This window comes from Sarcophilus harrisii, chromosome 6, assembly GCF_902635505.1.
Source record: "Sarcophilus harrisii chromosome 6, mSarHar1.11, whole genome shotgun sequence".
Taxonomy (NCBI): domain Eukaryota; kingdom Metazoa; phylum Chordata; class Mammalia; order Dasyuromorphia; family Dasyuridae; genus Sarcophilus; species Sarcophilus harrisii.
The window spans coordinates 154,249,164-154,264,510 of record NC_045431.1 but is presented as its reverse complement, the minus strand read 5'-3'; positions in this window follow the sequence as shown (position 1 = coordinate 154,264,510).

The following is a 15,347-nucleotide window of genomic DNA, read 5'->3' as shown; positions in this document are numbered from 1 at the left end:
CAGCTTTGCTATGTGGGAAAAGAGTTTTATGACTCATAACAAAGACCAATGAAGGAACATTCTGGCAATTTCAGGTCAACTTTAAACAGCCCACTACTTGAAAGTCAGCTTGCTTAATGGACTGTACTTTACCTGGTACTCCAGGGGCTCATGAGATGAATGGTTATGATTTTTAGACCTTGAGAATTAGAACATAAGCTTCATGTGCTCTGAAAGTCACCATTCATAATGGTTGTTAATATTAAAGAACGGTAGATCATTAGATGAGCCCAGTACAAGGCTTATTGATGAACAAAGGTATTAACATCCTGCATAAGTGTCATAGATAGGAAATGAACAGACAAAAAAAATGGAAACTTTTGAGCAAGCAATACAGCAGTAAACTCTCCCACAATTCTTCCAACAAAAATATAGAAAGTACACCAGACAAAGTGGTGATCAGAAACTCTAAGAAGAAACCACCACGGGTCATTTTTTCCCAGACTAATTGATCACTGAGGAGGGTGGCAACCCAGAGAATGTTCATGAATGAAATGGAAGCACAGGAACTGAATCCAGACTTATTACAGTATATGGACAGAAAGAGAAGCAAGATGATAGTTGTATTATTATGTTCCAAAAGTGAGATCACGTTTCTTAATGACCTGAGGTTACAACCTACAGAGAAGTAATGAGATCAAAGATTTTGGAGAAGGGTAAATAGATCTATCACTCAGAACCTAAAGAGCTTTCTAGGTAGCTGATAAAGGACCCAAAATTGAAGCTCCCACCAGGGACAAGTTTGCAATCATATTAACCAAATCCAAACTAGAATCAAATAAGAAAGGCAGTGATCAAATTGATCCAAAATCAGATATTTTAGGATCCACTGAAAAGTTTTATTTTCCTTACTAAACTTAGCATTTAATACTCAGAGTAAACAAAACAACAGAAAATACATACTGGGACACATAAGATTCTTCTCCGGAAGGTGATAGAAACACAAAATCTCAGGTCAGGAAGTAAAAGTATAGGAATAAGTTAAAAAAAAAATTAAAAAGGCAAATCCAGAATAAGAGCATAATTCCAAAACAATTAGGAGTAAAATAGAAAAGAAAAGCATAGCTTAGACACACAAAAAAGCAGAGTACATGAAAGAAATGAAGCAAAGGTTTAAAAAATGAGTTTACAAATGAAATGAAAGGCTCAGTGGAAAGCATTAGAAAAGAAATGAGTTATCTGGAGAAAAGCCTTGGAAAGAGAATTAACAGTTTGGTACAAGATATTAAAAATCTTACTGAAAAACAGTTCCAAAGAAAATTATAAAGGACTACAGAGAAGTTAATGTTTCCATGAAATGTCAAGAAACATTAAAACAAAATCATAAGACTGGGAAAATAGAATAAATATAACTCATATCAAAAACAATTGACATAAGTTCAGTGAGAAAAATGATTATTGATCTACCAGAAATCTGTAACCTAAAAACAAATGCTTTAATAATATATTTCTATGAATTATGAAAATGAGCCAATCAGACTCATTAGAAGGAGAAGGCAAAGTGGAAATATAAAGAAAACACCAGCCATACCCAAAGGGAAATCCCCCCAAAAAAACTTTGAGGAATACCATAGCCCAAATTCAGAAATTTCTTTTTTTTTAATTATAGCTTTTTATTTACAAGATATATGCATGGGTAATTTCTCACCATTTGCCAAACCCTTTGTTCCAATTTTTCCCTTCCTTCCCCCCATCCCCTCCCTGAAATGACAGGTTGACCAATACATGTTAAACATATTAAAGCATAAGTTAAATACGATATATATATACATATCCATACAGATATTTTGCTATACAAAAAGAATCGGACTTTGAAACAGTGTACAATTAACTTGTGAAGGAAATCAAAAATGCAGGTGAACAAAAATAGAGGGATTGGGAATTCTAAGTAGTGGTTCATAGTCATCTCCCAGAGTTCTTCCGCTGGGTGTAGCTGGTTCAATTCATCACTGCTCTTTTGGAACTGATTGGTTCATCTCATTGCCGAAAAAAGCCACGTCCATCAGAAACGATCATCACATAGTATTATTGTTGAAGTATACAATTATCTCCTGGTCCTGCTCATTTCACTCAGCATCAGTTCATGTAAATCTCTCCAACCCTTTCTGAAGTCATCCTGATGGTCCTTTCTTACAGAACAATAATATTCCATAATATTCATATACCACAATTTATTCAGCTATTCTCCAATTGATGAGCATCCACTCAATTTCCAATTTCTAACTACAAACAGGGCTGCCACAAACATTTTTGCACATACAGGTCCCTTTCCCTCCTTTAAGATCTCTTTGGGATATAAGCCCAATAATAATACTGCTGGATCAAAGGGTATGCCCAGTTTGATAACTTTTTGAGCATAGTTCCAAACTGCTCTCCAGAATGGTTGGATTTGTTCACAACTCCACCAACAATGTATCAGTGTCCCAGTTTTCCCACATCCCCTCCAACATTCCACATTATCTTTCCCTGTCATTCTAACCAATTTGACAGGTGTGTAGTGGTATCTCAGAGTTGTCTTAATTTGCATTTCTCTGATTAATAATGACTTGGAGCATCTTTTCATATGGCTAGAAATAGTTTCAATTTCTTTGTCTCATAATTGTCTATTCATATCCTTTGACCAAAATCCAGAAATTTCAAAGCCATAAGTAGTCCCAAAAGAAAGAGTTCAAATGCAAAGTAGTGACAATAGTGATCATAAAAGATTTTTTTCACTCCTATTACAAAGGAGCAGAGAGCTTACAATATTACATACCCAAGGGTAGAAGATAAAGACTTACAATCATAAATTATTTATTCAGAAAAAATATGATTATAATACAAAGGTGAAAAATGGGCCTTTGAGGAAAGAACTTTTACTCACAAGCTGTCCTGAGATAACTATCTGGGTTATGGGGAAGAGAAGGATTCAGGAATGGAAGTAGATTGTATCAAACAAAGAACACAGGTCATAAACACATGCCTTCTCTCACTTTCCTATTCTTTGTTGAAAATATAAGCATCAAATAAGGAGGAATGTATATGAGTAAATGGAGGTGAATACACAATTAATGGTGCATAACTATTAAACTAATAAAGAATGAGACTCAGTTGAGTTAGTCAATTACCCCATCACACCTAAAATAAAAGGTAATGTTTCACCTTTAATTAGAAGATAACATTGTCATTGTAATCAAGTCAATGAAGTAATTAACCTAATTGTGAAATTGTCTTAATCAGTTTTTATATCTCCAATGAACTGAAATTGAAGAATGTTTATAGACTGGTTGAGGAAATTGATCACTCTAGAGATTGTCTATATAATCAATTAATCAATATGTATTAAGTGTCCACTCTGTGACAGACACTGTGCTAAGAGCTGGGGAAACAAAACAAAACAAAACAAAACAAAACAAAACAAAACAAAACAAAACAAAACAAAAAGAATCAAAAAATGGTTCCAACTTTCAAAGAATTTACAATTTAATGTTTACTTTGTTTAAATCCATGAGACATTTGAAGTTAATTGAGTATCTGGTGTATGGTAATAGAGAGGAGAGAGTCTTTATTGAGAAAGAACTGCCTTACTAATTTGTACAAAAATATGTACAGCAGCTCTCTTATCAGGGCAAAATATTGGAAACTGAAAGGAAGCCCATCAATTGGGGAATAGCTGAATAAATTTTGGTATATGATTATGATGGAATGTTATTGTTCTATGAAAATGATGAGCAGGATGCCTTCAGAGAAAGAACTTGCTTGATGTTGGCAGGGTGGAGGAACATATTTTCTCTTCACTGTCAATATTGAAGGAGAAGAGCACTCCTGTTTTCCCACTGATGTCCTGTCTTTGGATCAGCTGGTGGCAGTGTCTGAAACAGGAATCTAGGACAGAGAAGAATTAAAATGATAACAATACAAAATCACTTACAGAAACCAAAATTGTACCTGAGCACCTTGTGAAGGTGAGAAAAGGATTTCTAGCAACCAGGAACTGTAATTTGCCCTTTTATGATATTTAATACATAAGCTTCATTCCACTTTACTCTTTATTCTGCACTTATTTGGGAAGAAAGTGACAGGCATGGGGATGGAGTAATGCTTTATGCCAGTAAATACCAACTTCTAAAATACAATTTCCTTCCTAACTAATTGATATCAAAAAATTATCACATGAAGAAGCACAATAGTAGGCATAGGTGAGCTATATGTTATTAGAAAAGGACTTCAACCCATCAGTTAGTCAAGAGTCAACAAGCATATATTAAGTATTTACTTTGTGCCAGGAACTATACTAAATGTTAGGGATATAAATACAAACAAAAAGAAAAATAGCCTTCCAAAGGCAATATTCCATACTTAAGGTGACTGCATTCTAACTGGGGAAGATAACACTTAAAAAGGAGTTAAAAAACAAGAAAGCAAGAAAGGTACTTGTAAAGGGCTCGTAGTGAAGTCCAGAAAGTCAGATAAAGATCCTGGGGAGAAAAAAAGGATGGCTGACTTGGGTTCCTCCCCAAAAATGAAAAGTAGCAGGATGTTTCAAGTGCAATTAGGTGATGCATTAGATTTCCCAAGCCAGGAGTCAGGAATACTTAAATTCAAATCCAACCTCAGACATTCCCAAAATCTGGAGACCAAAATAATCACTGAGAGTTGGAATTGTGACTGTTGTTCTAAGGCATGCCCTTTACTAGAAATAATTTACTCATAAAACAGAAGAGAATAGCAGAACGGGTTAAAAAGCAGAGCCCAATTAATAATATGTTATTTACAGGAAACACATTAGAAACAAAGAGATTTAGATTAAAATAGGAGACAAAAACAAAATCTATTGTTTCAGCTGAACTCAGAAAGGAAAGGGAAGCAATCATAATCTCAGATGAAGTAGAAGTGGGAAACAAAAAAAGAATTAAATGAGATAAACAGGGAAAATATGTTTTAGTGAACATATCATTAATGAAATCATAATATGAGCCAATGAGAGATTTTTATGAGAAACACCTTGATGCTGGGGTTGGGGGTGAAGTGGGAATAAACGAGCCAAATCACAAAGATGAAATATGTGTACTGTGTGCTTGGTTAATAATGGATAACTTAGATTAACCGTTGGAGAGTGAAATTGTCAATTCCCAGCATTGGGTGCAGATACCATCTATTAAAGTTAGGAAATATGCCTACTAAAAGTAAAAATGATCAGAGTGATCACTAAGAGGACCAGCTTATTAAATTTGGGTAAGACATCTTACCTCAAGGATCTGTGATTCCACTAAAGTTAGTGTTCCCTTCACCAACACTGACCATTAGTATAGTTTTATAATTTGCTGTAACTAAAAAATGAACTCCTAAAGATGAGCCACTAGAAATTATATTAAACTAATCCTTAGACTATAGATGCAAAGTCTGTGGCCAATGTATTACTTGAAGTCTTTAAAACTTGATAGATCACATGTAAGCCTGCACGCTACTGATATATGGAGAACGTAAAATATCCCCATGCTACATTGATAAAACAATGTAATATGATTTTTTTCAGTTGATACTTCAAGAATTTTATTATTTCAGTGTAATTCTTTTCCCTCCAACACAAAACACATGGGGCTGTTTTTATTACTTCCAATGATTTTTATTTTTTTTTTGTTCTCAGTTTCTTCATCTTTAAAATGCAAAATTTGCATTACATGGTCTAATTTCTAAAGTGTCTTCAATCTATAAATTCTAAGATGATGAGTCATCAGTGATTATCTAATTAGAATTTGATTACTGATAGCCTCCTATATTTTTGAACCAATTTCTCTTTTAAAGATCATGAGATAATACTTATCTTTTTTTCTAAATTATTTTATTTGAACCTTAAAAACTAAGATGATTTTCCATAGTATAGGGTATAAGTCAGACTATTATAGAATTCCCTTCTTTAGTATCATGAGCTCAAAGATGGTATAAGTCCTATTTTCCATAGTTCCTGTTACTGTTGTGTCAGCAATAAGTTCCTCTTTATTAGCCAAATTCAGAGAAAATAAGGAAAACATTATTTTTAAAATGTTTGAGATTGTCTGGGGAAAAAATAAAACTATGCATGCTAAGTACCACTATGATAAATAATTTGAGTAATTCTATTAAAAAGATGTTTAGAATAATGTAAATAAAGCATATGAATGATAGATCACTTTTTCAACATAAACTATTTAATCATGAAGAGACTCTTTTAAACTGAAATATTTGGTTCTATTAGCATGGTAAAGCTGAAATATATAACCCCATCCCCTTCTTTAAATTTAATGGATTTAGATTCTCACCAATTCAGTTAGTTATTGTCTGCAAGAGTTCAGATCCTATTACACCCATGCATGGCTGCCCATCATGTACAGTTTTTGCCCATAAATCCTCAATACCTCAGCATTGGATTCACTCAATATCTGTGGGAGGAGGTGGGAATGGGAGGAATCCTCTAAAACTCCTGATAGTATGCATATATATCTTTGGTGTGTGCACTATACTCTGTGTACATGACAGAATTTCCTGTCATACATCTCCTTAATGACATCTTTTATACCACTTCCCCTTAATAATTCTTTGCTGATACCCCATCACAGCCTTTCCATTCCCACCACTGAAATTAGATAAACAACATATTTGGGGGAGACAATTTTCTGCAGCAATTGAGCATCATTGAAAGAATATTGATATTAAAATGATTTAATTTTGTTCTAAGACACTAAGAAACTTAGGGTCATTAAAACAACAACTACTGAACTATTTCTCAAAAGCAAATTGATCTGCTTTCTTTTTCCTGTTCAATTGTGGGCCCAGATCATTCATTGTATAAACAGCATTTATGCAAAATGCATGTACCAACTACATATCATAGATAGAAAATGAGTATTGTTCACCTGTATTATTTTTCATGTGTACAGTTGGATATATAGTAGGCAGTATAGTTAGAATATTTTAATAATTATAGATATTTTGGAAACCTTTTCAGTATTCCACAGCTTGATGCAGCACACCACCACCTGCGCATAGGAACACTTGGATATCCTTATCATTTATGTTAAATCCCTTTTCCATTTGGGTTGAACATCTTCATGGACATTCTCCATGATAGTGCTAAAAACTTGGATGGGAGTCTTTTTCTATTTTAAGCTTTGCCTGATTTCACTAATAAGATGATTGCTAAGCAAAACTCTTAGGGAAAGAAAGTCATTAAGATGCCCTCATGTTCTTCTGAATCATGCTTGTGTGTGTGTGTGTGTGTGTTTGCTTAAAAAACATCTAGGAAGATAATGACATCTTCTATTCACTGCAATTTTTAGTAAGTTGTATAATTATAAATACTTGAGTATTGTGGCATATTAACTAATATGATGAGATTGCCTGTACCCTTTTGAACTTCATTAAGAAGAGCCCATCAAATAAGAAATGACCACCATACATTTACTTGATTCTCAAAAAACCATGAAGAGGATTGTTTTTCTTGAATAAGAAAAATCCAAAAAGAAGAACGTGAAAGATTATTATTCTCTAAAATGATAGGAAATTAAATCAACAGAGTTTGTTATGTCTTTTTCAGAGTTATTGGGAACTTATGTCTTTTTTGTTATCATTTAGAAATGGTGCCAAAGATCCCATTGCCAAGCAAAAGCTTAGTAAAACCAAACAGAATAAAATTCAGCTCTAAGCAAGTAAAACAACCACACATCAAAAATAAAAATTTTCAAACATCTTACGTAATTCTAATAAACAGAATACAGGATGTGGGAAGTGTGAAATCAGAAATATTTTCACTCATTAGAGATGACCTTACATAGTTACACCACTGAGGAGTTATCAGGACATCTGTAACTTACAAAATGATTTTCATGTCTTATTTTCTAACATTATGTATTTTCTCTCTGCCTTTGAAAATTTGTAAATACACAAATGTACACATTGAGACATAAAAATTTAGTTCTAGTGACAAATTATGTTAAATGATTTTTGCAAATTTACTTAATAACAAATGGTAGAACTAGGACTAGAACTCAGATCTTCTAAGTCCATTGTTCTTTCAATGTTTCTGAAAACAACAAGCATTTTTATTTGATAACTTATTTAAGATACAAATTTAAAATCAGAGGATAAGCCATCTTATTCTGACTAATAAGCATATAGTGGTATGCTTAGATGTATTTCCTATCCTAGCTAACTTTTCTCTTCTATCTTTGCATTTGTAAGATTCTATTTACAAATTTACTCATTTATCCAAAATATTTTGGATACCCAAAATATCCAAAATTTTATGTTGTTTCATTTTTTGTCCTTTAGGATTACATTCATTTTTGTAGGATAGATCACTCTTGATTGCTAGCTTTTATTTTTTGTTTTTTGTGATAATATTTTTACAAGATTTTTTCTTCCTGAAAGTACATATAGCATAGTTTAGAGAACTATTTGTTAAGATAAGGTGCTAAGTCAGTGGAATTGATAGAGACAATGGTTGTTTAGCAGGGTGTTTAACAGTTCTCTAGATGTACTTAGTACTTACTACAATTCCACAATATTCACACCTTTAAGAGAATATATATATATATATATATACATATATATATATATATATATATATACTAGGAACCTCAACCAGGATGGACTCCAGGAGACTCACAAGCCAGGATTCAGTCCAGGAGATTCACAAGCCAGAGCGGCAGTCCAACAGAACGAAGGAATACAGAGAAATGGTGACAGGCTGTCCTGTGGAGAACACTGAAACCAAGATTCATCAATTGGGGAGTGATTTGTAGTCTTTAAAATTTGACTATGTTCTTTATATACTTTATAAATGAGGTCTTTTTTTAATAACTTGTTATTGACAGAACCCATGCCAGGGTAATTTTTCACAACATTATCCCTTGCACTCACTTCTGCTCCGATTTTTCCCCTCCCTCCCTCTACTCCCTCCCCCAGATGGCAAGCAGTGCTATACATGTTAAATAGGTTACAGAAGATCTTAGATACAATATATGTGTGCAGAACCGAACAGTTCTCTTGTTGCTCAGGGAGAATTGGATTTAGAAAGTATAAATAACCCGAGAAGAAGAACAAAAATGCAAGCAGTTTACATTCATTTCCTAGGGTTCTTTCTTTGGGTGTAGCTGCTTCTGTCCATCCTTGATCAGTTGAAACTGAGCAAGATCTTCTCTTTGTCGAAGAACTCCACTTCCATCAGAATACATCCTCATACAGTATCGTTGTTGAGGTGTATAATGATCTCCTGGTTCTGCTCATTTCACTCAGCATCAGTTCATGTAAGTCTCGCCAATAAATGAGGTCTTTTTTAGAAGCACTGGTTATAAAATTTGTTTCCCAACCTTCTGCTTTCCTCCTAATCATATCTGTATTGTTTGGCTTGAGCAAAAACTTTGTAATTTAATATGCTCAAAATTACCCACTTTGCATTTCATAATGTTCTATATTTCTTGTTTGATCATATATCCCTCTCTTCTCCATAGATCAGACAGGTAAACTGTTCCTTGTTTTCCTAATTTGCTTATAGTATCATCCTTTATGCATAAATATTTTACTCATTTTGATCTTATCTTAATATAAGGTATGAGATGCTGGTCTATGACTACTTTCTTCCATACCTTTGCATTTTTCCTACTAATTCCCTTGATATTCTTAACCTTTGTTATTATTTACTCTAGCTCTTTAAATTTTTGACATTTTAATTGGTATGGCACTGAATAAGGAGATTAGTAGAATTGTTATTTTTAATGTTATCTTGGCCTACCCATGAGCAATTGATGTTTTTCCAATTGTTTAGATCTGACCGTATTGGGGAGAAAAATGTTTTGTAATTATGTTCATATACATCTTGGGTTTGTCTTGGCAGATAGATGACTGATTGGACTTTTAAATGCAATAGTTATTTTAAATAGAATTTGTCTTTGAATCTCTTGCAGCTGGAGTTTGTTAGTAATATATAGAAATACTGGTGTTTTATGGGTTTATTTTATATTCTGCAACTTTGCTAAAGTTGTTTATTATTTCAACTAGTTTTATGGGGAAATTTTTCTCATATAAAGGAGGCATGTGAGGCAGAGATTTTATAGTGGAAGGGAAATGGGGATTGGGTAATGCTTGAATCTCAAATTCATTAGAATTAGTTCAAAGAGAGAAAAATACACAGATATTCAGTTGGATATAGAAATGTATTCTACTCAATACAGAAACAGGAGGGGAAGAGTAGAAGAAATGGAGGAGACAGGTGATAGGGAGAAAGATGATAAAAAGGAGGGAAAATTGGGGGAGGAAGTGGCTAGAAGCGAGATAAACTTTTGAAGAACAGAATAAAAAGAGAGCAAAGAATAACTAGAAAACAAGGTGAAGAGAAATGCACAGTTATTAATCATAACATATGTACCATGTACCATTAAGAAAAAGATATATTCCTTTCTATTCACATTTAGTTTTGTAAAAAAATTCTCTAAATAACTATTGATTAGAGAAAGGCAAGTTAAAATAACTCTGGCATAATATGTCATACATAACAGAAATAACAAATGCTTAAGTAAATGATTAAAAATAATTACATAAGTGAATTATTGATGGGGTAGTGAAGTAGTCCATTAATTCTGGAGAACAATTGGAACTATGACCAAAGGTTTATAAAACTATAAAAACTTAAAAAAAAAAAAAGAGGCAATAATATTCTTTGATCAGAAATCCCACCATTGGTTCTAAACCCTAAAGAAATAAAAGAAAATTAAAAGGACCCATATGCTCTTTTTATGGGCAAAGAATTTAAAAATAAGAGGGATGCTCATTAATTGGGGAATGTCTGAACTAGTTGTGGTAAATGATCATGATGAAGTACTATGAAAAATATGCTATAGGAAATGATGAAGATAATTTCAGAAAAACAACCACATGGTAAATTTTTTATGAACTGTTACAAAGTGAAGTGAGCAGAATAGAGTGATCATTGTGCACAATAACAACAACATTCAAATATGAAAGATTTGTCTGTTTCCATCAAACTGAATAGTTGCCCATCAGTTGGGAAATGGCTGAATAAGTTACAATATATGAATGTAATTCATGAATTACATGAGTGTAATATGTTGTTCTATAAGAAATTATCAGCAGGATGATTTCAGAAAAGCCTGGAGAGACTTACATGAACAGATGCTAAGTGATGAAGTGAGTAGAACCAAGAAAACACTGTACATAGCAACAACAAGATTATGTGATGATCAATTCTGATGGACTTGGCTTTTTTCAAAAGGAGGTGATTCAAACTTGTGAAGGAGAAAGCCATCTGCATCCAGAAAGAGGTCTAAGAGGACTGAATGTGGATCACAACATAGTATTTTCACCTTTTTTGTTATTTGCTTGTTTTTTATTTCTCTTTTTTTTTTCCTTTTTGATCTGATTTTTCTTGGGCAGAATGATAAATTTGAAAATATGTTTAGAAGAACTATACATGTTTAACTAATTTGAATTACTTGCTTCTAAGGAAGAAGATGAGTGGAAGGGAGGGAGAAAATTTTAGAATACAAGTTTTTGCAATGGTAAATGCTGAAAACTATCTTTATGTGCATTTTGAAAGTAAAAAGATATTATTAAAATTCCAAAGGACTCATGATAAAAAAAAATCTGTGTCCTTTGAGAGAGAATTAATGATTTCAGTATAAATTAAAGTATACTTCATTTTGTGTTTTCATTGTGATATATTCAATATCATAATATGATATATTTCACATGATTTCACATGCATAATTGATATCATGTTTTTTTGATATGTCAGTGAGAATAGAGGGACAGGAAGGAAGGAGAGAATTTGTAACTCAAATGTAAAAAAGAAAAGAATGTTTAAAAAATAATAATTTTGTAAAAGGGGAAAAGATACCTAAGGAAACCTCTTCCATGGAAATTTTTAACACCAATTATGGCTTTGCACTTAAAAATGTCACACTTGTATGCTAAAGTATACAGTCAGCAATGTAAATCTGTGGAATGGAGAATGGGATATTTTTGAAATGGTCAGATTTCTCTTCTCTCCTCATTTTTTTTTTCACTACTTCAGAGATATTACTTATTACAAAGCAAAATGCATTAACTGCACCAAGTTTAAGCACTGATTTTGGGAAGTTTGCCAGACCAGATGGTTAGAAAAGTTAAATACCATTGATTTATTTCTTACCCTTTACAAAGTAACATCAGAGACAATGGACCTTATCGGAACAAATGAGAATAAATAGCAAAATATGAACTCAATAGAGAATTAATGACCAATATCACTGGATTTTCTGACATGATTACTTTTTTACCTTTTAGTAGTAGAATCAGAGCCAAGAGGTGCAACAATCTGTTTCACCATTACCATTTCTTTCCCAGTATGTTTGCAGTAAAACCAATGATTTCAAGTTGGTAGATTTTTGGGAAAACATCAAGAAACTAGAATATTTCTATAGGATAATTAATAAATCAGTGGAGAAGAGAAGATAGAGAGGAGAGGAGAGGAGAGGAGAGGAGAGGAGAGGAGAGAAGAAGGGAGAGGAGGGAGGAGGGGAAAAGAAACAGGAAAAAAGGAAGGAATGTAGGAAGGAAGATAGGAATATTTAGCTCTATTAACAAAAAAAAAGATATTTGATAGTAGTACTTGAAAGTATGACATATGGAAGAGGGATAAACTTGTTTTGATTGATTACAGAAGACTATTACTGGATTCAATGAGTGAAAATTACATAGAGGAAGATTGTATATCTATATATTAAAAAAAAAACTTTCTAACCATTAGAGATGTTTCATTTGTACATTAAGGGTATTGGACTAGATGGTCTAAAGGTTCCTTCTATCTCTAAATCTATGACAAATGGGTTTTTAAAGATCCCAACAAATGTTATTCTTCCATCAAAGATTGAATGATCACTTGTAGGACGTTACAATGAGAATATCTGATAAGGATTGGGTTGGATTAAATGAGACCTGGGTTCCCTAAACCCCTTTTCTGATTGAGAATTAGATTTAGTAGGCTCAGGGTTGAGTCCCAAGATCCTAGAACTTTTCAGAATCATTCAACAATAGGAGTTGGAGCTTGGTTCAAGCTTTCTTACTTTACAGAAAACCAAAAGAGCCAAAGTTATCAAATGGTTGCCCAGGGTTATGAAGATAGTTAGTTTGGAGCCTGTATACATTCCAGTGAGAAGCAAATGGTAAAGCACTCTAATATTTTTGCCAAGAAAACTCCAAAAGGACTCATGAAGATTTAGACTTAAAAAAAAGATTGAAAAACACTAGAATCCAGGCCCCTAGGTTTCCAGGTGAGTTTATTATGCTGTGTCCTATGTCTGACTTTTTTCACCAAAAGAGAGCCTGAAAATAAGTACTGACAAGTACTTAAATAAGTATACATAATAAGTACTGAAAATAAGTATACATCTTCATCAGTTCCCTGCAAATTATGGGAAGTGCTATATATAAGTCACTTAACCATAGTTCACCACATCCTCTGTATATCTCAGCATGACAGTAAAGTCATGCTCTGAAACTGAAATCAGAAGATCGAGAATCAATAGTATATGACATGGTCTTTGTAGGCTATTACTCCTTCAGGTCATGAGCAGGGATGGATGCCTACAGTGGCATCTGTTGCACAGTGCTCTCTGTGCTGGCCTTAATAAAATATCACAATGTCACGTGAATAGTCAAGAAACTAAGGAATTTATTAAATGCAAAATTAGTATGTGACTGAGGTCAAAAAACATTTAATATATGCCTATATGCCCTTTATTTGAAGAAATGATTTTTAAAAGGATTCTGAATTTATAAAAAGTATCATTTCTATATATATAGTAAAACAAAAAAAATGAAGGCATGAATATCTATTTTATACCTCTTTTTTTTGCTTTTTAAGTACTAGCTTCTACTTATTAATTTTAAATATTAATCATAAATCTTGCTTGTCTCTACTTCCTTCTGAACTTCTTTCTATTCTTTTCTATGAATTTTCAAACATTATAATGGTCATCATTTCTTTGAGTCACTATTACGAACTATCTATCTAGTCACCTTCTAAAAAGCTAAGAAAAAGAAAGAGCCCCCATCTGTAACAAATTAGCCTAGTCAAGGAAAACAAATCCGTACTCTACACCTTGAGTCTATCAACTCTTTCAGGTGAGGAGCATGGTTTACCAGAAGTCTTTTGGCATGATTAGTCGCTGATTTCATAATCCAGTTTCAAAATATCTCTTTGAAGTCTCTGCTTAGTTATAATTTTGCATTGATGGAGAGGATGATATTGCATTAATGTGTGAAACAGGGATGAGGCAAGAGTTAGGATGAGAGAAGAGTTAGAATTATAGAAAAGGGAATGAGATTCTGTATTGCTGCTTCAAAAAGGAGACTTCAAGAGGATTTCCATTCTCTTTGGGGACATACTCCTGGAGAGAGATAAAACATTAGAAAATGGCAAATATGTAGAGGAACTATCACAATTTGTCCCTGATGTCCAGTTTGCTCTGGATGACTTCAGAATTTCAGGAGAATTATCTTTTCAGGGACAGAGACCAATTGGGGAAAATTTCAGATGTCCTTTGTATTAAGGACCTAAAAAGATTTGCCTAGACCTCTTGTCTAGTTTCAATTGTCCTTTGCAATAAGGATCCAAAAGAAAGTTTCCTGGACATCTAAAGTTTAACATACTCTGTTAGGAAAGTACACTCCCAAAAGTTTATTCAGACATCAGGTGGATTGCCTTTTGGTTGAGGAAAGTCATTTAGAACACCAAAATATGCGTTTGTTGAATAATTAGCAGTATTTCGGTCAACATTGTGTGAAAGTAAGATTTAGAACCTGAGGAGACTAGTAGTCTTTTCCTCATCCTGTGATGAAAACCCATCTGTCTCAGATGAAAATTCTTCCATGATTCCCTCAGTTCATAATGTCTTATAGATATCCATTAACTGTTTACCTCATTAAAATCATTCACTCCTTAGCTGAAGTTTCAAAGGAAGAAGAGATTTTGAATGCTATCAGGATACTTTCTGGTGCTGATTCTATTTTAGCTGAGATTTACAAGGTGGAGGGTCCATTGCTCATACAAAAGCTGACTGACATTTTCTTTATTATATACCACAGGAATTCAAGGATGCCTCCATTTTCTATCTCTATAAAGACTAAGGGAATAGATTGTCCTGTGACAATGACATGGGGTCCCTCTGCCTTAGTCATTCCCAGCAATATTCTTGGGACAGTCTTCCTTAATAGGCTGATACTACACCTGGAAGAAGATCATCTACCTGAAAGTTCGTGCAACTTCAGAAGGGGCCCAGGAACAGTTGCTATAA